This window comes from Micromys minutus (genome assembly GCF_963924665.1).
Source record: "Micromys minutus genome assembly, chromosome: 26".
Taxonomy (NCBI): domain Eukaryota; kingdom Metazoa; phylum Chordata; class Mammalia; order Rodentia; family Muridae; genus Micromys; species Micromys minutus.
Genome location: NC_137961.1, coordinates 7,444,854 through 7,467,328, shown reverse-complemented (window position 1 = coordinate 7,467,328; position 22,475 = coordinate 7,444,854). Strand labels below are relative to the sequence as shown.

General features: G+C 42.7%; 1 protein-coding gene across 2 annotated transcripts in view; it reads left to right on the top strand.

Moving 5' to 3' along the window:
* The first annotated feature begins 3,321 nt into the window (after positions 1-3,321).
* Positions 3,322-22,475, top strand: part of PCMTD1 (protein-L-isoaspartate (D-aspartate) O-methyltransferase domain containing 1) — a 63,245-nt gene continuing 44,091 nt past the window's right edge. The window contains exon 1 of one of the 2 annotated variants that reach the window (XM_080938633.1): positions 3,322-3,521. The gene's annotated coding sequence lies outside the window, so the exon portion shown is untranslated. Of the gene's footprint in view, positions 3,522-21,125; positions 21,252-22,475 lie in introns of those variants that run through there. The other variant, XM_080938634.1, reaches the window with a different exon arrangement.

Genomic DNA, 22,475 nt, shown 5'->3' with positions numbered 1-22,475 from the left:
TGGGGTGGAGGGTGGAGGGGTGGGGACATCGTCATGGAGACGGGGATGGGGTGGAGGTATGGGTTGTGGAACAGTCAGAGGGTGGACTGGGAGGGGAATAAAATCTGGAGTGTTAAAAAAAAAGTAGCTCTTTGGGGGCAATTTCAATATTTGTTGTCAAGATATCAGCAATCCAGTCCAATAGCAAACACCAAAACACCAATCAGTAACTGCAGTTTGATCCAGCAGAAATAGCTAGGCTTTGCCTAATCAGCAGGAAACCTCCATAATACTATAAAAATTTCTTTGGTGCGATAGTGCTTCTTTCTACAAAGTCATGACAAGCGAAGATCAGCAAAGACCTGGGAAGCGTTGCAAGGCAAACCAATGCAAGAGCCTCGTTCACTGTCTGTTGGTTTATACTTACACACTTTGCAAACATTACATCTCTTCTCAATTTCCCACTCCAGCAAAACATCACACGGCACAACTGTGTTTCCAAAGAAACCGGAGGTTTCCAATTCAACAATGTCAATGTCTTGCCTATGTAAATATGAGCCACCAGGAAGGTGAGAATTGTTTGGACTTTGAATAACCTTTTGATGAATGTCTTATGAATTAAATGACAGAACAGTTCCTCTTCCTTTTCTTGGGTGGGATGGGGTGGGGATGTTTCAGGTTGAGTCTCACACAGCTCATGCTGGCTTGAAATTCACTATGTAGCCAGGAATTTCCTTGTACTTTTTAAACAAGATTTTATGTTGAGATTACTTATTTTGATGTACTCGGGTGAATGCCTGGATTTTGGTCTGTACGCCTTATGCATTCCGTGCCTGTGGAGGTCAGAAGAGGGTTTCAGGTTTCCTAGGACTGAGATAACAGATGGTTGTGAGCTGCCACGTGGGTGCTGGGAATTGATCCAGGGTCATCTGGGAGAGCAGCCAGTGCTCTTAACCATTAAGTTAAATCATCCCTCCTCCTCCAGGCCATGCACACCTTTCATTTTCATTTTAGACAGGTTCTCTCTCTATAGTCCTAGCTGTCCTGGAGCTTGATATAGACCAGGCAGGCTGTTCTTGGACTCACAGAGACTCACCTGTCTCTGTCTCTTCTTTGATCCTGTTACTTTCATCTCTTTAGTGCTAGAACTAAAGGCCTTCAGTGTCATGCCAGGCTGAACATTTGTGACATTCTGTCTGCATGGTTTTGTGAACAAAGTGTCCCTGCCATACTAAACGGTGGGATTCCCTGCTTAGTAATAAAGTTGAAGCCACCTGGTATGAAGAATAAAAGTGTTATTACCATTTCCAGGACCAGGCTTCCTCCAACAGTGGGTCAAGAATGCTAAGAACAAATTGCCTGTAGGCTATAGAAAGTCTAAAAGCTTTACATACATCTGGATGGTAAAATAACTTAAAACTGACCAATTATAACAAAGATAAGCATCAACAGTGTAGCACTGTAGCAAGATTTGGAAGCAGTTTGGTAGCCAGTATCCAGCCTTCCCAGGTTACAAGTTGTGGGAGGATACGTAAGAAATGACAGGTGCAAAGGCAGGACTTGAGACATAATAGACATAATTAGGAACACGGGTAGGTGGCAGGTATCATGAGGTGTACACGCAGGAAGTTATTGCATGATTCTTTGCAGTTTAGCTGCTGCCGAAGAGCAACCCCTGGTCCTGTATTATAAACAAAGTACTTATCCCTTTTATTAAACATGGCCATTGGTGCACACCTGTGATCCCAGGCCTTGAAGGCAGAGAGAAGGAAAAAAAAAAAAAAAAAAAAAAAAAAAGCTGTGTTCAATTCTAATTCAATAGAAAAAAGGCCTGGGGGGCAGAAGGGGGGCCTCCCATAGGGAATGAAATGAAAGATAGAAAAACAAGAAAACCAAAATGTTTTCTAGTTTCACTGTTGTTTTGAGACAGGTGGAGCGGAAGGAACACATCTGTGATTTCTCGCACCAAGGAGACTTAGAGGGTTTCAAGTTTGAGGCCAACCTGGAGACTGTCAGAACTCCCAAACCTTCTTAATTTATATTACGTGATTTATTATATTTATAGTAAGATTTTTTTGAGACCGTTTCATATATAACCCAGGCTGACCTCAAATGAAGTGTTTGCAGGTGATTTTAGATTACTCATCCCTGCATTCACGTACAGAGCTGCAGGAATTACAAACAGGAACCCACCTGATAAAATATTTTCACCTACTGAAATTTCTGCCCGGAGTATCAGGAATCCTATCTTGTCCAGGAGTGCTTTGGCTCTAGGCGAGAGATACAAAGATAGGACTTAGGAATCTGACTCGCAGCCTCAGTCTAAGGGACAGAGTAATCGACTTTCCACAGTTTAGCGCTAAACATAACATGGTACCTTAAACAGAAAGACAAGTTGTTGAGTTGAAAGCCAGGCCATCGCAGAAGTTTACGTTGTTACAGTGTTCAAGTGATCATTTCACGATTGGAAGATCTGACTTTACTATTCTGTTCCTATTTATTTATTTTTTCTTCTTCTACACTATTCTGTTCTTAAACACTACACAATGTTACTTTAGGCAGGAGCAACCTAGCCTCAAGACCTTTTTGTTTGTTTTTTAAGGACTTGATGTATGTATGTAGTCCAGAGAGACCTTGAGCATCCCAAGTACTGGGGTTACAAGAAGGTACCACCACACCTGGCAGTGCATTTGGTGACAAATTACAGCAGTTGGGAGGCAACGTCTTTTATGTGCTGGAAACACGGGGGGTCGAGGGGGGGAAGTCCCAAAGTCGGAACACATATGTTTACTGTGGAGGACCATAAGTGTAGGTGCTCCCCTGGTTCGATCCTAGCTGTCTCTCAACATGCCCTCATTCCCGTAACAGGCTGTGGCTTCAGCGTGGACCGAGGAGGCGTCAGCAGCGCCTGCACAGGGGCCAAAGGCATCCACGCCACCATGCACGGGGAGAGTCCGCCCCATCACCCGCTACAGAAACCCCACGGAGAGGCTGCTGTTGAGGTGGCCCCGTTGTCACAGTCGGCACTTCGCCGACCCAAGGCGGAGCTGGTGACGAATTTAAGCCACAAACCGGGTGGTCCCGAGCTAAGCAGCACAGAAACAGAGCGGCGGCAGAGTGGGAGGAGCCGCAGCTCTCGCGGCCTCGCCTCCTGGGCAAGCCTCGCGTTGTTAGGTTAAGGGGCGGGGCGTTCAGCGAGAGGGCGGAGTCCAAGCCGGCTGGAGGTGGGGAGCGTGTTCCTGTTGACGGGCGTCTGTCTGCTGGGGCGCCCCGCGCATGCGCAGCTCCCAGGAGGTGGCGGCCACCAGGGCAGTCCTGCTGGCCGGGTCGCGGGTTGCGGGTCGGGCCCCGCCCTCCCGCGCCGGCGCTGGCGGACGCCGTGCCGGGCCAGTCGGCTGTCTCTGCGGCGCTCCGCCCGCCGCCGGCCTGCCGCTGCTTTGGCCTGGAGGGCTCCCGCCTACGCAGGCTCGTGACGCGGGGGCTGGGACGGGGCTCCGGGGACAGCGGGCGCTGCTGCTGTGCGAGCGTCTTCTGCGTCTTCGGTAAGTGCGGTGCGCGTCCGCTTGCTTTGGCATTTTAGACGCCAGCCGGGAGGACGGATGGGGAGAAGCAGGGCGAGCCGGTTTTGCAGAGCCAAGGTGTTTTTGTTTTGTTTTTTTCCCCCCTGCTTTTATGCGTGTCTGTTTTCGAATTGTGAAGCTACGGCTTTGCGTTTACAAATCTGAATTTGGGCACAGAGGAGGAGGAATGCTCTTAGAAATGGAGCTAAAGTACTGTGTGCTCTGTAAGAAGAAGAAGAAGAAGAAAAAAGCTGCCAAACAATGAAAACACAGGACTCCTGCCTTCCCTCTGGGTCCTGGTCCCCAGCCCCAGTATTTACTCTCCTCCTACTCAGGGTAACTCGATTCCAAGTGCATGCAGTCAGCCATTCAGGATTTTGTCTGTGCATGTGAGGAGTGTGTTTATAGACGAAAATTAAAGCCCTATATAGAATATAGATTTTTGGGGCGAGCAATATACGGAACTCGCCACTCTTTTTTAAAAGCATACTTTATTGTTAAATGTTACTGTTTGGCAAGGGCTTCACACGTTCAGTAGCAAGTCAATCAAAAGCTTATTGTGTATTTTGTGATTTGCGACACTGTTCCGTAGCTCAAGCTAAGACAGAAACTCCTGTGCAGGGGAAGCTGACCTTGAACTCTTAGCTTCTGCCTTCACCTCCCAAGTGCTGGAATCAAACATGAGCTGCTGTGTCTGGCCTACATACCAGTATTTTGCAACTTAATATGTTGACTTTCACAATAGCTAAGGCCACTGTGATACTTTCATATGAAACAGGTTGCCGGTGTTTACATAGACCTCAGAGTTTACATTGAGAGGGTATGATTGCCTGAAGATTACACAAAGTTGACTTTTTTCTTTATTTCATGTCATAAAGCTTAAATACCATATGGTTAGATGGTAGCGTTTAATTCTTTAAACTCTAGGAGGCCACTTTAGGCGAAGTCTTGTAGAAATTCAGCATCTAGAAATTTTGTACTTGAATAAGGGGGAAAAAAAACTACCACGGATTAAATATTTTGCAAGGAGAAGGGAGACGTCTGGACGTGGAAGAAAAAAGTGTTTACTAAGACCGAAAGGAAGCAGGTTCGAGCTGCAGCTAACTTTATTTATTAAAGACGTGTTATTGTGCTAATCTTGATAGCTTTCAAGAACAGCCTGCCGAAGTAATCTGCAGAAAACCATCTCATTCTAAACAGGCCTCTCCTTAAATCATAGACTTAATTATGAGCATTTTATTTAGGAACTGAACTTTAAAAAGACCAGAAGAGATCTATGGTGTTTTCTTGTTTTTGGCAACAATATGCTGGTACTTTTTTTTTTTTTTTTAAATAAAAGCCTAAGTAGCGTCTTCCTGCTTCTGTGTTCAGTCAGCTGAGCGCCTGACTGAGAGAGGGCGAGCCTGCCTTGCCTGCCTTTAGCCCCTGTGGAGCTGCTCTGCTTTTGTGGGTATGCTGAGTACCCAGCTGCATTTATGGCCCTGCCTTGTCCTCCTGAATGAACGCTGCTTATCAAAAATGTCTAAAGAAATGAGTGTAGGGAAACTATGCTGGTCTCCTCTTAGATGAGGTTTCTGGTGGTTTCATATTAAAATGGCTGAAACTCTGTAAATTGGAAAGGATACAAAGTAGACAAGGTTAAACTTTACTGCATGGGAGTTAAAAATGTGATACTGGGGTTTGTGCCTCATAGTGTATCCTACTTTCATCTTTCTGGCAGGTGTAACTAAGTGTAGTTTAAGGAAATATGATCAATAGTGAGTTGTAAATAAAGTATAATCAAATTATGCATTTGAGGAGCAACCCATGTACAGTGAGAGATTTGAGCGGTTTTTGCTTGTTCAGGATGACAGGGTGTTAAGTATCTGCCATCCATTATCTATTACGTCTTAGACTGTACTGGATATGTCCCATTGGTGACACACAAAAATATTTCAGCCCGGAAAATATTTTCTTTCTTTCTTTTAGATTTATTTCTTATAAGTAAACTGTAGCTGTCTTCAGGCCACATCAGAAAAGGGCATCGGATCCCATTGCAGATGGGTGCTGGGATTTGAACTCAGGACCTCTGGAAGAGCAGTCAATACTCTTAACCGCTGAGCCATCTCTCCAGCCCCAGAAAATATTTTCAACAGAATAACTATTAGTTATGCAATCAGGAAGTCTTGGGAATGTGCTAAGTGTGTTCAGAAATTAAAAGTAATGGCTGGGGTTGGAGCTCAGCAGGACAGAACTTACCTGACATGTCTGAGGCTTTCTATGGTTCCTGCTATGGCTGATGGGAAAGCGTGCTTTCTAGAATAACCTGAAAATATTTTTGGGGACATGTTCATGTGAGTAGCTAGAGATAAATCAAGTGTTTGGTGTCTTGTGCCTTTTTCTTTAAAACTAAAGCACAAGGGATTCCATCTGCAGTTAATAAAATCATCATCATCATTATTAATGATGTAATCATTATTATTACTCTCCTTTTTGGGGGTTTTATTTGGCTTTGTTTAGTTTGGGTTAGCATAAAAAAAACCCCACAAAATTTATTAAATACCAAAAAATGTGAGAGTACTAAAATCCCATTTGGGGTTTTAAGAACAGCCATTTCAGATTTCAACAGGAGTTGTTCTTCCAACGTTGGGATTCCAGGAAGAAGCCAAAGCAGAGAGTGTGAGGAGGGGGCTGAAAATTGAGAACTGTCAATCAGTAAGCAAAGGGAGAGAGAAACAGGGTTTAAAAGGGTTGCTTAGAATCAGATGTATGTTTGCAGAAGGGCATGAATTACAGTTTTCTTAGTTTTGAGATATGGGAATAATGTACAGTTACTAATTCAGTATCCTTTTAGTTCTGTCCCAGTGGGAATTGAATTAGAATAATTGATAACTTTGCACAGCAGTCTCATGGTGTTCAATTTGTAGTTGAGTTCATGTTGGAAGTTACACTGCGTTTGAAGAGCTGTCCTATGTGACGTGCTGTGGGCTGTATCTCTACCTACTCTGAGCCAGCACCCCGAATGGTCCCGTTGGCCTTGGGTATCCCTTGTTGTATTTCTCATTTCCCTTTTTCTAGCAGTGCCCTTGGTTTCATCTGTCTCCTGTGTCCTGATTTTGCATCACTAGCTCATTTTCTTTAACCTTGAGATTTGCTGTTTGAGTCACCCTCTCTGATAAGTCCTTACTGGGTGCCATTCTGTTACTTTGAATTAGTTACTTTGTGAATTGAGTGCCTCTTTATTACTTCTTTATTTTAGTAAACTTAATAGTTTCTCAGTCATGCAGAGGCCTCAGATCAAAAGGTCAACCAGATTTTCCCCCCTCTTTATTATTCTCACTATTTTTTTTTGTCACTGCGCCTTTTTTTCTTGTTCTTCTATTGTTGTGTACACAGTGAGACACTTCTGATTTCTCTGTTTTGCTTTTCATCCTGTTACTGGTATTAATTGTCCTAAAAATGCCCTGAATGTGGTTTTTGCTTCATGACAAATAAAGACCCCAAACATTTATTGGTGTGTGTGTGCATGTGTGTCCAACTGCCTCCAGGGAATGCTTTGTTTCCTTTGGTCCTTGTGACGTATGTTAGCAGGTGCTGTCACCCTAGTTCCCGTGTAAAGAAACCAAGGAGTGTCTAGTCTGTGGAGGGGCTGGAGTTGATGCTGTGGGCATCTGCCTAGTTCCTCTGCATTGTCTGTGTGAAATGGACCCAGTGCTTTTAAAAAACTTACTTCCTGTAGTAGCACCAACCTCAATTTTACCCCACTTCTTCCTCTCCTGCATTATTTTGCAATCCTTTTTTCTTTTTTCATCTTTAACTTGAAAATAAATCCTGTGTAAAAGCCTAGTGCTAATCCTTTTTCTTGGTCAGTGTGTTGGTAGACTTTACCTGTTCACATACCTTTGGCGTGATGATGTTTACTCACAACCCTCCAGCCATTTTAACTAACTGGATTGTAAAGTTCTCGGAAGGAGAAGCCAGTTCTTAAGTTATGAGTTTGGAATTGTCGAGTGACGGGAAACTCCGCCGCCTTGACCCCTGAGAAGTATTTTATTTTCATTGCCACATCTTTGTTTTGTTTTTTTTTTCTCTTTCCCTGACACACACACACACACACACACACACACACACACAAGCTTATGAGAGTTCTGTGTATCTAAGACCTCTATATTTTCTTGTTCTAGTTATATAGATTATGTGAATTCTTTTCAGATTGTTAGGAAATGGTAAATTGCTCATCCAAAAATTAGTTTACTTGTGTGTTTGGTTTCTTGGTATTGTATCTAAGTTTGTAAGAAATCAGTGTTTTGGTATTTGAATTATTTTCCATGCCGTCAAGTTGACCCAGCTTCCTAATGAACTGCAGAGTTCTCACGGGCCACTTCACGGTTTCTTCTGTGTATACAGAGAGATAGAAAGGATGAAGTCAGATCATGTGTGTTCTGTTGTTTTCATTTTGCTATATTTGATAGTTCTTTTTTAAAGATTTATTTGTTCATTTAATGTATATGAGTACACTGTAGCTGGTTTCAGACATACCAGAAGAGGGCATTGGATCCCATTACAGATGGTTGTGAGCCACCATGTGGTTGCTGGGATTTGAACTCAGGACCTCTGGAAGAGCAGTCAGTGCCTTTAACCACTGAGCCATCTCTCCAGCCCCTAGTCTGAGTGTTTTCATGACCAGGTGTGGATACAAGAGGATATGGGAAGGTTAAGATAAAATACCTATTTTATGGCTCACTTTTGGGGGTGGGAACTATAATTTCTATGACCTGCTGTAGGGAAGAGGAATACTAATGTCGATAGCCTGTTTTGGAGGGAAATGGAGCAGGATGAAGAAGGGTAGACAGTCAGAGGGCCTGCCTACTCCTGAGGCTCTTGAGGAAGTTTTCTGCATTCAAAGTAGTCAACACGCTGAAGCCCCATGCTCTCCGGTACTGTGGTTTTGAACTGTAGTGGAAGTTTACTGTTTCTTTTTCTGCCCAGATGGCTCATGGGTGGTGAGTGGGGAGGGTGGGATCATGGGGCTAGAATCTGTAAGAATGGAGAGTGCGCTTTAAGGGCTTTCCATCCACACCAGGTTTTCACCCTGAACATATTTAGTAGTTCGGTGTTTGGACATACTTAACACTTAGAAACTTGCCACAAATCCTGTGGTGGATGTTGGTCCCCACTGTGGCAGTGAGAGAGGTGATAAGAATTTAAGAAGTGCCTGGTGGCGGGGAGCCTGCTCACCTGGGCTCTCTGATTTCCTATTTGGGTTGTGCAGTTTTCTAACCCTGGCTCCCTTTGCCTTCTGTGTGATAATCGATGCTTCAGTTACAAAGTTAGTGTTTGCAAATGGCAGATTCAGAATGCTGTAACAGGTGAAGTTAAAGAAGTTTCTCCTCAGTGGGTCTTTCCCTGCTCACCGGTTGGTAGAGCCTTTGCAGGAGCTTTGATGTGTAAACAAGACAATGTATTGTGTACCTTAGGGCCATGAGAAAGGCTGCAAGGAGCGTGAGATGAATTTAGGATCCTTAAGAACCCGAGTGAAAACCCAGTGACAGTAGCTCCCTGTAACAGCACTGGGGAGGAGACAGCTCCCTGGGGATTTGTTGGCCAGCCGGTTTACCGGAATTGGTGAGCTCCAGACCATCTCAGTAGGGTGGATTGAAGAAGACACTTAAATTTACCTCTGGCCCTTTTATTCATGAATGTGCATGCACACTCTCACATATGTGTTCATATATATGCATGCACATACACATGTATACCACACACACTGAAGCACACATAACATCAGAATCTTCTTGAGTGCTGGAGAGGTGGCTCAGCAGTTAAGAGCACGGACTGCTCTTCCAGAGGTCCTGAGTTCAATTCCCAGGGACCACATGGTGGCTCACGACCATCTGTAATGGGATCTGATGCCCTCTTCTGGTGTGTCTGAAATGAATACATCTTAAAGAAAAATAGTCACAGGTGATTGGAGCAACATTACTAACTGACGTCAGGAAGCACGTCAGGTAATTGTAGGGACCTCTGTCAACTGAGGAACACGGCTTTCCATTAGTCCCCCTGCAAGACAAATAGTGTGCTTCTGTGTGTATATATGTCTCTATGTATGCTTCTCTGTGTGTGTGTGTTTGTTCTCCCCCCCACCCCCGTGTGTCTGTGTGTCTGTGTGTGTTTACAGCCTTACTCTATAGTCTAGGCTTGCATCCGTCACTCTCAGACTCACCATTTTCCTGCTTGTGGCCTAAGTGCTGTGACTACCACACCTCAGTCAACAGCCCACTCATCACTTGCTGACTAGTTTGTCTGTCTGTACGTATGCGCGTACTTTGTGGTTTTTTGAGTCTCCTGTAGCCCAGGCTGGCCACAGCTTATCCTGAGTGCTGAGATTACGGGCATGGTTTATGTGATATTGGAGAGTCACCCAAGTACTCCACCCACTGACTACATCCCCAGCCCCTAGGGTCAGTTTAAAAATTAGAGTGTTCATAGTCAAACCTATGGCCATATTTTGGAATTTGGATTAAAGTCAGTAGGATTTTAGTGTCAAGCAAAGTATGCAGTTATCTCTGGTGTAGCAAGCATTGTAAAACCTATCTTGAAAGAGTTACTATCCTTCTAAGCTATTTTGCTGGGTTTGTTTTTCTTTCCTATAAAGAATGATTTGAACTTGTACTTTTGAGAACCAGGGAAATTTAAAATGGAAAGACTTTCCATTTCTACAATGATTTATATAGATATGTGTATAATAACTGATTTTGAGATTGGCTTAGCTCTAAAACGAGGACATGAAATCACTATGGTTCAGTGACTGAACTGCCTCATTGTTTACAGTGGCAATGAAGCTTGCTTTCTTCTATCAAGGATGTGTGTTGTCAGTACGCAGTAATCACTGGCTTTATTGTATCTCAGAAGCACTTGAGTAACTGGCACTAATATACGTGCGCATATGCACACCTGTATGCACTCTTGTGCACACATGCACAGGAGGGAACCTTCACACAGAGTACAGGGGAAATGGTCTCCGCTTCAGGAAGAAGGAGTTTCCGTGTGAGTGGCAGTTCCTGGAATTGAGGTCCTAAATCTATTGGTATTGTTTTCCTGGTGACGCCTTGATCTTACTCTAGGGAGACCAGTGTCAGACTTGGGACTTCCACCATTACAAAACACTAAAGCTGGGCTTAAGACAAAATAATACATGGGTTTAAGCCATTAAGTTCTTGATAGTTCATTAAGGGAGTGATAGAAAACTTCTGTTACCATGTATATTGTAAACATTTCATTCCTTGGGGAAGTGGATGGTGTCGATGCTTTAATTTGGGAGAACTGTGAGGTTATTTTTGTCATGAAGTAGCAAAACTTGTGGGTAGTGATGGAAATTTTCATTAAAGCCAGGGGAGTAATTGCAGAGAATAGCTGCTTTGAAAGGCCGGGGGGGGGGGGGGGAGGTAGGACATTTTGATTTTAAAGATACTAAATTGGAAGTGATGGTGGAATTCACCTTCCCTGTGAAATTAATCTAGACATTTCCTGAGTACATTGAATTACTTGCCCAGTCAGCAAATGGGGACAGTAGTGATTGTGCTCTAAAGTCTCAGACCAGTGGTTCTCAACCTTCCTAATGCTGGGAACTTTTAATACAGTGTCTCTTGCCATGTTACACATCATAATTATTTTCTTTGCTCCTTTCTAAATGTTGCTACTGTCATAAATTATAATGTGAATATTCCTGGAGACAGAGGTCTGCCAAAGTGGCTATTACCCACTAGTGGAGTGAGAATGGATGTCTCAAACTGCGTAATGGAGACAAAAAAAAAAAAAAAAAAAAAAAAAACCCAAAAAACTCAAAAACCAACCCAACCAATGAACAACAACAAAAACTCAACAAAAATCTCCCACAGCTGCTTAAGTTGCCTTTTGGCAGATGGAAGCCACATATAGTTCTTATAAGAAGCCTTCCCAGTTTGGAAGAAAAAGTTCGATGTGCATATTCATTATTTTTAGAGAAAAACCTGCCTTGTGACCTGCAGGCGAATAACAACACATTCCTGTCCTGGGACCAGCCAGCTGTTAAGAAGGACAACCGGTTTGCAGCAGCGATGTTGGCTATCACGTCGTTTTCTAAGTTGCTGTCTTGAAACGTTTCTGCCTGTAGTCTCAGCACTGGGAGAACAGAGAAGATTGCCACACATTTGAAAGGTTGAGGCCAGCTTGGCTAATACAGTCCTTTTAGGCAAGCTAGCAAGCACTCTGAAACAAGAGAAACAAAAACAATGCCCCCAAATCCACATTATTGTTTTTGTTTGTTCTAGTAGCACAAGCTTTCTCACTCAGGACAAGTAAGAAGCACGCCCATGTGTGCTGAAGGGCTTTCTCATCCTTCACACACCTCAGAGTTCATTTCTCCTGTTCTTTTCATGTCAACCTGAAATGTCACAAGAAACTCAATTTTTCCACAGTAAACTTTACAGTTCCTTAGGATTGGCCTTTGTGTAAAGAATTTAACATTGCCCAGTTTCCCGTTCCTTTACTCTTTTGAGATTTCCATCTTTGTTCTGCCTGTTGTGAAACTTAAGGAGTTTGTTAGTGGTCTTACCCGCATGCAGTTGTGTTAATGGATATAGAGGAGACACCAGCAAGAGGCATATTAACACTGTATGTACAAGCTGACTTTGACTTGATGGGAGCTCTCAGGTACCTCTGCAGAATCTGCCAGAGTGTGTTTTCTGCCTTAGAACGTTGTGCCTGAGTTGGTAGCTTCTGCTCTAAAACTGTTAGTAACTCTGGGCGGCCCACCTTTCCAAGATTAGAATAGACATCTCTTTTAAGATGGAGGCTGGCAACAGGTGTTTGAAACTTTGCCAGGATCTGAGACAAATGCTCAGTACTTAAATTTAAACAAGAAGACAAAGGAAGTGTTTGGGGGTTTGGACGATTTGTCTGGCCAGGTGTTAGTTGCATCCTTATTCTTTTTCTTCTTCTTTTTTAAAAAGATCTATTTATTTATTCTGTATAAGTAGCTGTCTTCAGACACACCAGAAGAGGGCATCAGATCCCATCACAGATGGTTGTGAGCCACCATGTGGGTTGCTGGGAGTTGAACTCAGGACTTCTGGAAGAGCAGCTGGTGCTCTTAACCACTGAGCCATCTCTCCAACCAGGCATCCTCATTCTTGAACAGCTGGAACACTACCCCAGTGATCCAGCAGTTACTAGTCTTGTTTTAGGATTCTGTCTTCTTGGTTCCAGACAGTGGGGAGGAACAAAGACTCTTTGTTTTCCTGTTGAATAAGGGATCTCCTAGTGTAAGGATTTGTCCATGCTCAGGGGCACACACTTGAGGTAGAGGAGGAGACTCAGGATCCTATGGCAATCCTTGTCTGTGTGGAGTTGGAGCTAGCATGGATTATGTGGAATTTAGTCAAGGTGTGTGGGGTAGAAAGGAGCAAGACAGAGACATTAGCACAGTCATGAACACCCCTTTTTTTCTTGTTTTCCCTTTGAGACATATTGCGGTGTAGCCTAGGCTGGCCTCGTGTTCCCTGTGATCCACCTGATGACAAGCAGGTGCAACCATATCTGGCTTATACGCCACAACTTGAGGGCTGTGGTTGAACACCTAAGTAAGAAGCTAACTGAAGTTCTGAGCTCCCTTCCTTGGAGATGAGCTTTTGGCTGATTGGGTGATTTGTGTGACTAGAATTTGCCAGGAATTTACCTCTGCTAGGAGCAGAAAGAGTTGCTTATACACATAATTTGCTGAAGACTTCCTTCTACATACTTGATAGGAGAGAGGGTGCAGGGGAAGCGTACCGGTTTTGGTGCATTATGGAAGTCTGGTATTTGAAAGGCCTGCCAACCCTGCTGCCCTAACCAGGAAGCCAAGCCCTTTGCTGCCTGCAGTGTCTTCAGTGCCATCTGCTAAATATTAACTACCAGTTGAAATTAATGTTGGAAATGGTGCGTTTTCACTTTGGCTAATCCAGCGGTTCTCAACCTTCATGATGCCGCGACCCTTTAATATAATTCCTCATGTTGTGGTGACCCCAGTCATAAAGTTGTTTCATTGCTACTTCATATTTATAATTTTGCTACTGTTATGAATCGTAATGGAAATTCTTTTGGAGACAGAGGTTTGCCAAAGGGGTTGCAACCAGAGGCACTGGCGTAATTCCTGGTAGAATGTGTTAACAGACCCTTGCTCTAGACTCTCCTTGGAACAAGTCTCTGTAGCCTCTGTGCCCTTTGCTTTTGGTACGACTCCTTTTGATTTAGATGCTGTTTCTTTTCTGTATTAGGTTGTTTCCATCCACCTGATTCACATCCTGTTTGCCTCTTGTATAAATAAAAATATAAAACAGTCATAATATTGGGCCAATACTTTTACCTTTCCCCACATTAAGACAGTAAAGGTAAAGGTACTAAACCCACCCTTGACTTACTTTTAACAAAGGGTTTTTGTTTATAAACAGCATACAAAAACCATTTTATCTCTCAATACCACTTTTTGTAGCTTTTGTTTTACATCGAATTGAAAAGAAAACCAGTGTGCTGTTTTACCTGAAGAGATGGGAAGCTAGGTAATTGTGCTTAAGACATTTATTTTATATTTATATGTAAGGGCGTTTGCCTGTCTGTGCACCAGGTCTGTACATGGTACCTGCAGAGCCTAGAATAGGGCGTCACACATACTAGAACTAAAGTTGAAGATGATTGTGAGCCATCTTGGGAGTGCTGAGAATCAAACATGGGTCTGCTGGAAGAGTAGCAAGTGCTTGTTAACCTCCAAGGCCTCTCTCCCCTTTTATATTATATTTCTTCCCTTTTTCCTGATCTCCCTTTCATAAATGGTAAAGTGCTCTGTTGGTTTGTACAGAGAAGTAAAGGGGTCATAGCCTTGTGGTTGAGTTCAAAGGTCAAGAGAGCAGTTTCAAATGTCAAGAGTGACTATTTTTTATTTAGTCTCACTTGATTGCTATTGTCACCACTTCAACAACAAAACATTCATGTGACATACACAAAAACTCTTGAAGACAGGCAGGTGAAAGGAAGGACTCAGAAAGTAGAGTATACTTGTCTTTTTTTTTTTTTTTTTCTGAATACATTCTAAATCTATGCATGATTTCAGCTTTTTTGTATTTTTGTATTTATGCTTAGGGTAGTTTATTGAACTCCAGTGTTGCTCTTCTGTGAAACCGTTTGGATTTCTTTTCTCTTGGTATTTATGTGTATCTGTGTACTTTTTGATGATAGTAATAATCCACTTGTGATCCGGAGGACACAGAACCCCTCCTTCTTCATCCTGTACTGGGGATGCCTGCTCTCTCTACAGAAGTATGTCTTTGTTCACATCTACACCTCTGAAGTTTACTTACAGCTCTGACCAAGTTGACACAGCATTGCCCTTACTTTTAGGGCATGATAGGGTGTTTGGACAGCATATTCCTCAGTAGAATGGGTGCTCAGTTGTGTATTTACTAATTGGCGAGGGGCATTGGGCTCTAATAGAATAGGCAAATCCTACAACATTTTAAGTTTTTGGTAGAAGCTGGTTCAACAGTGAATATTAAAAGTTGTACACAAAGGTCCTAGTAATATCACATGCAAGATTGATAGAGTTTCTGCTGCTCAGATGAAGCACCAGTGACCAAAAGCAACTCAGGGATGAAATGAGTTATTTTGTTTAATCTTAAGTGCAGCAGTTTATCATCAGAGGCAGAAACAAGGTAGACACAGTGGACCAGGAGGCTGGAGCTGAGTCCCTGGAAGAGTGTTGTTTACTGGCTTGTTTCTTGTGGGGTTGCTCAGCCTGTTTTCGTTAGCACCCAGGAACAGCAGCCCAGACATGGCATCATCCACAATGGCCTGGGCCCTCCCACATCAGTCACCAATTAAGAAAATTCCACCATAGACTTGCTTGGAGACAGTCAGAGAAACACGTTTAAGGTTTTCTCTTTCCAGGTAACTTGAGTCTGTATCATCTTGACAAAAACAAACAAACAAACAAAAAAAAAAACCAATAAATAAATAAATAAATAAAAAACCAAAAACAAACAAACAAAAAAAAAAACAAACAAAACCATCACCACCAACCAAAAAGCAACTCCACTAGTGCATGAGTGGGGTGTACGTTGCTTTCTCCCTATTTTACTTGTGTTTTTGTTTTTGGAAGTTCCGATTGATCCCTGAATTTTTCCTTCAATCCCACGTACATTTAATGTGGGACACACCTTCTGCTGGAGACCTACATCAGGACATTGGAAGAAAGAAGACTTTCTCTTCACCTGCTTGTCTTGTGGGCTGAGCAACTGCTGGGTCCTTGGGCTTCCATCCACAGCTGCTGACCATTGTGGGGGAGTTGGACTACAGGCTGAGTCATCAACCACTTCCCTTACTATGTAGAGACTGCCCATAAGTTCTGTGATCTAGAGAAGCCCGACTTATATAAAAGTTGGTACCAGGATCTGGGGCACTGCTGTGATAGGCCTGAGCATACTTTTGTTTGGAAGAATGTGGATTTTGGGACTTTGGATTTGGAAATCAGTGGAATGCTTTAATGGGGCTTCATGGGCTGTCCTAGCAGGAATATGGAAGACTTTATTACTGAGAGTGATTTGAATTGTGCAGACCTGGCCCAAGAGGTTTCAGTGTTGAATTTTAATATTGTGGCCTTAGAGACTGTTTTTGTGGTATTTTGGATGAAAAATGTCGCTACTTTTTGCCTTGTCTGAGGCTGAGGAAAAGAGACTCAGATAATTGCATTGTCAGAGGGAGACTCAAAAAAGCCCAGTAGAGACTCTGTTCTCTGGTTAAGTCTCATGAAGCGCATTTGAAAAAAGCTTAGGTAGCTTAGAAAGGAAAAATATAAAATAAATGGTTCGAGTATTAAAGGGGTACCAGGACGTGAAATGGAGCTGAATCTTGTGTTCTAGGTGATAATAAAGGGAGAGGGACTTTGTGGTAAGATCCTACCCAGCAAAGTTTAGATCCAAGCATAGTGGTTATATAATCCTAAGAGACAACACCAAGCAGATTTCCGAGTTCAGGGCCAACCTGAGACAGAACAAATCCTAGGTGAAGAAAAGCTTTTAAGTCCCAGCACGGTCTTACACACCTTTTAGTCTCAGGAGATAGTATGCAGATCTCTGAGCTCAAGGTCAGTCAATCTACGGAGCAACATCCAGGCCAGCCAAGTGTAGTCAGTGAAGGAGGTAGAAAACTGAAAGCTTGTGGTAATGTCATAGAACAAGGGGACCATGTTCCAAGCTCCTGCAAACAGCAGGACCCAGCAGCTTGAGCCATATGGCTCTGGCTTTCGAGTCAAAGATAAAAGGATTCACTGGGACAAGGGATGCTGGTTAACTGACGCCAAGAAATTGGTGGTGATTAAGAGACCAGCGTCACCTAGGTGAAACCCTCTGGGAAGTGTTTTATGACAGCACAAAGAAGCTGTGTTCTAGAGACAGCCAGGGTTGTACCTCCTACAGCAGCTGGACTTGGTAATGTGTAAGAGTCACCCAGGTGGTACTGGTTTTGAAGCATGAAGTCATGAAGAGCAGCTGAGGCTTGCCACTCTGATAGGCTATTATGAAGGCCATTGGTGAAGGTGCAGCCTCAGTTGCAGTTGATGGCCCAGGACTGAAGGGGTCATGCAAAGGAGTTAAGGCTTGGCACCATGAAGAGAACTTATGAGAGGCTATTGGTGATGTCTAGTTTCAGTGGAAGACCCCAGCATATTGGAGATGCCAGTATCATGGGATGATCATCAAGAACAGCAGTAGTGGAGGTTTCAACCAGAGCTTAAAGTGCTACAGAGGGCAGAGCTGGAGAAGTGACACCAGCCTTTTGGAGGAGCTCAGAAGATATTGTATGGATCCCAGACATTGGAACAAGAAGCTATAACATTGAAGTTGTTTGGAGATGTTTAAGATACCAGAGCTGTGGGCTATCAGCTGAGGAAATCTGCTAACAAGGAGTGGAACCAGCCCAGGAGAAAGAAGTTTGTGGCAGTCAACAAAGATGAAAAAGGAGTTGGAGATCTGAAGACCGCTTTGACATCAGCCATGGAGATACAGAGTTTGGAGTTGGCCCAGCTGGTTCCCTGTCTTGATTTGTGGATTACAGTTAAGTGATTGGATGAATCTCAGAAGAGACTTTGAACTTTGGACTTTAAACATTGAGACTGTGGGGACTTCAGGAGTTGGACTAAATGTATTTTTCATTGTCCTATATTTAGGTATGGGCTCCCAAGATTTAGGGGCTAGGGAGTAGAACATCATGGTTATACTTGGCCAAGGGAATGGCACTATTTAGAGGTGTGGCCTTGTTGGCGTAGGTATGTCACTGTAGATGTGAGTTTTAAGACCCAATCTGAACTGCCTAGAAGTCAGTTTCCTACTAGCAGCCTTCAGATGAAGATGCAGAACTCTCAGCTCCTTCTGCACCATGCCTGCCTGGATGCTGCCACGCTCCCATCTTGATAATGGACTAAACCTCTGAACCTGTAAGCCAGCCCTGAGAAATCTTGCCATGGTCATGGTGTCTCTTCAGCAGTAAAACTCCAACTAAGACACCAGGGTCACCTAAAACTGCTGGAAGACACAGATACTTATTTATTTAAAAAATATTATTTTATGTATATGAGTACACTGTAGCTATCTTCAGACACACCAGAAGAGGGCATCAGATCCCATTACAGATGGTTGTGAGCTGCCACATGGTTGCTGGGATTTGAGCTCAGGACCTCTGGAAGAGCAGTCACTGCTCTTAACCGCTGAGCCATCTCTCTAGCCTGCCACAGATATTTATACTGCAATTCATAACTGTAGCAAAATTACAGTTAGGAAATAGCAACAAAAATAATTATACAGTTGGGCTAACTACAATGTGAAGAACTGTCTTAAAGGGTCACAGTATTAGGAAAGTTTGGAAGCACTGGTTTAATAGGACTAGCAAAGGAGTAAAATTACATTCCTGTTTACAGTGACATGAATCTTACTGATTTCTTGCTAAACCTTTTCTTTTGCTGAGTGTAGTGATTATTTCATAACCTGTATAAATTCAGTTTAGATATGCTTAATAAACTGAATACCAGTTTTGTTTAGAGCTTTGTAATCCAGAAGCTTTTTCTTTACAATAATTTTAGCAGAATTGAAAAAATAGTAAAAGTGGCTTTTGTTTTGGCTTCTGCAATTATATATATATATACACACATATATATAATATACACACATATATACACAATATATGTACATATGTATATATTTATATGTCTAGATATATTTGGTATTTGTTGGGCCCTGTCACTTTGCATTCCTATGTTCTACTGTTTGAATAGGCCCCTATTCTTAGGATACCTTTTAATGACTTGCAAATATTGGATTTTCTATTTTATACCTAATAAACTCTTCCTAACTTGTAATCGTGGACAGGGCAACTGCTAGTTAGCTCAATTTAATTCTGACCTTCTAGGCTTCTGAATGAGCTTAGCTTTCTCTTTCTGGCATTGTTCTTGAAGCATAAATAGGAAGTCTGTTTTGTTTGTTGGGTGAAAAAATTGAGTGAAAATTTTTTTATGCAAAACACTTCAGATATCTAAATAAAGGCGTGATTTATCATTTACAAACTTAAAAGTTTGCTTTCTTCTATTTATTTTAAAAATTGTATCTTTTTAAAAACTTTTAAGTAGCTGTAATTGAGGGCACATTCAGAATTTTATAGTACACAATTATGAGTAGTTTTAATCACATAGTTTACTGTTTTTTTGAAGAACAATAAAATTAGTACTAAGTAATTCTTTCTACACAGATACTGATTTTGTAGAACAAAGACCTGAAATCATCTGATATTTTTTTCCATAGTGAGCTTGTGTTCTGTTCAATTTACCGAATCAGTCTTGCAGAAAATGCCAAACACAGTAGACAGGTACTGATCTAGAGTTTTAAAAGCTTTGACAACATGGCTGTGGTGTCTCATGCCCTTAATGATTTTGGCACTCTGGAGGCAGAAGCAGATGGATATCTGAGTCTGAGTTTAGCTTGGTCTATATATCAAGTTCTAGGATAGCTAGGTTTACATCGTAAGACCCTGTATAAGACCCGAAGTTCACCCGTAAGCCTTACAAGCCCAAGGACCAGGTAGCTGTGGAATGGTGGGAGTTGTATGTAGTTCTTTGAAAATAACAATGCCTCATTAGAAAGTATGGTGGGTGGCCAATGAGTTTGTAAGTCCCTGCAAAATGTGTTTCCAGTCCACTTAGCTGGCAATTCCAGGGAGTTGGTCCTTCCTGACCAACACCCACCCTGGAAAGAATTTAATTAAAAGGTCCATTCAAGTTTGATTCAAATGGTGAAACTGTTCTGGCCAATCTCAGGATTAACTGCTGCCTCAAAAACAAATAAAATAACTTTGACAAACATTTTGATTGTTAAGTAGGGGTTTTCAAAATGATTATCATTTGAGTAGAGTTATTAAACCACTGTTGACAAATTCATCCTTTAAAATGACCTAAGCTGTTAGCTTGAAGCAAAGCATATTATAGTGTGATAACCATGTTGGGTTCCTTTCTAATTTCCAGCTCCATGGAATCTACTGTTCTCTTCTTGCCTCTAGGTACCTGTATTCATGGCAGATAAACAGATACATACACATATACATAAATTAAAATAAACCTTTAATAACAGTTTGTATTTATCATCAAATACCAAGTTAAATCGATGTTCTTGGCAAGCCAGGGGTGAAATAACCTATGGCATTCCTTGATAATTCTCAGTAAATTGCCTGTATCAGTAAGGAAAAGTTTGCTCTGGTGCAGTTGCCACCAAACTCCAAGCAGCCTTGGTCCATGATGCTAGGGACAGTAGCTGTGGGCTTATGAAGTGTTCTTTGTTTATGTCTTCAAACACTGCACTCTCTTTTGGATGACGTTCTCTCTTGCACCAGGGCTGGGTGAGCTTTGTCTCCTTTTTTGCAGAAAAGGAGCAGCTGGGAGCAGTGATTGACTCCTCCTTCCGGGGTGCTGGGGGAAGGAAGGTGAGTCAGCGTTCATTCTCTTCTTCTCCCACTCGGCTACATCTGTCTGCCATCTGTCTGCTTTCCACCTACTTGGCTTGTTGACACAGAGGGTTAACACTTCACCCTCTGATAGACATCCCCAAACAGCCCCCAAGATACCTGCTGTTGTCTGGACCCCCAGAAGTTCTTTAGAGCAAATGAATTTAATCCCTAGGTCTTAATTTTGGAAGGATTGCAAGAGCTCTCAAATCCTTTCAGGTGAGACTATGTGAACAGGAGCTTTTTTTTTTCTTCTTCTTTGCCACCCCCACCCACAGCCACACACTGGGCTGAAGAAAATGATGAAGAGTAAGACAGCATTTTCTGACTTGTGAGTGAATGATGACTTTATCAGACTTAACTGCTAAGTGCTTAAACTGTTTAGCTTTTTATTGTCACTCCTTTATTTAGCTCTGTGCATTTTCTTCGCTTTTACTGTTTAACAGAGGGTTTGAACACTTCCTTCAAATGCTTTCTTCTCCATGGAAGAGAGAAATGGCAGGAGGGGACAGCACAAGTTGTGACCAAAGTAATAGAAATATTGAGAGGTGACCACTTGTGCAGAAGAGACGCCCTGTGATAGCCAGTGAGACATACAGGATCCGGGGAAGCAGTTCGCTACTCGCTGGTGTGGGAAACAACTCCCAGGACACTGCTGAGTTACCACTGCCCACAGCCAGACAGGTGTGGGTTTGCTGCATTTTCCTTTGAGATGATTAGCTCCGAATTAACACATGGCACTTAAGTAGTACTACTTCCTAATACTGTTCAAGTTAGAAGATTAGAATAGTCATTTTAATACAGACTCGGTGAGCTTTGGTTATCTGGCGTTCAGATTGCCATGGCCTGCTGTGTGTATGTGTGGTGGAGCATGAGGCCTGGGACTTTTTATTTCATTTAGTGAAAGTCCTAAACTTGTTACTGGGGTGGTTTGGGTTCCCTCTTGGGATTCTTAGTTTTGCTAATAAAAATTTACAAATGCTCTTGGAAGCTTGAGGACCATCTTATCGTGTTTGAGGAGAAATCATAGGGCAGATGTGTTGCAGATGCTGCAGCAGTGGAGGGGAGGGAGGTGAAGAAAAGGAAGAGGGAGTGTCACGGTCCAGTTTGGGTCCAGGAAGGAAGGGATGGCCTGTTCTGTAACCTGAATAACAGGAGGTGGGAAGGGTGAAGTCCAGAATGTCAGGATGGCATTTTTGGGTGGGATGGGGGGGTTAGAAAAAGACACAGAAAGAAAGAGAAGCTCACTTTCTGCAGGAGTGTTCTTAGAGTCAGACCAGTCAATATTCTGAAGATGTTTACAGTAACTCATGGAAATATATAATACACTGAAATATAATAATGGAAAAAGAACTTTTTGAAGTTCCATGTGATTTCTTTATTGGTTTCTTTCTCGCCTAGACTCTTGTAAACATGCAGCTAATCCTTCAAACGTTATTCTTCATATCCCTTCATTAATTTCTTCATGTGACCATTCAACTTGCCAGTTTTGTTTTATTCATGTAAACCTTAGGAGCTAAAGACGTAGCCCTGGAGGCTGGCCTCTTCCTGTCCACATCCTCTGACGCACACTAGGTATTTACTCCACTGGTAATGGTTGTGTTCCAGTCGTTATTTTGTAACATTTCCAGTGTGTGGTCATTGGTGAGGTTTCAGTGTTCAGTGGCCCTCCTTGGCTCTCCCTTTCTCCAGTGTGCAGAGAAGACCCTCCAAACCAACTGCTGGGTTTCCAGTTTCTAACTACAAAGACAGTGTGATTGCTGTCCTACCAAGTAATACATTGAAATTATTTTCCGGGGCGGGAGAGATGGCTCAGTGGTTAGAACACTGACCGTTCCTCCAGAGGTCCTGAGTTCCATTCCCAGCAACCACAAGGTGGCTCACAACCATCTGTAATGAGATCTGATG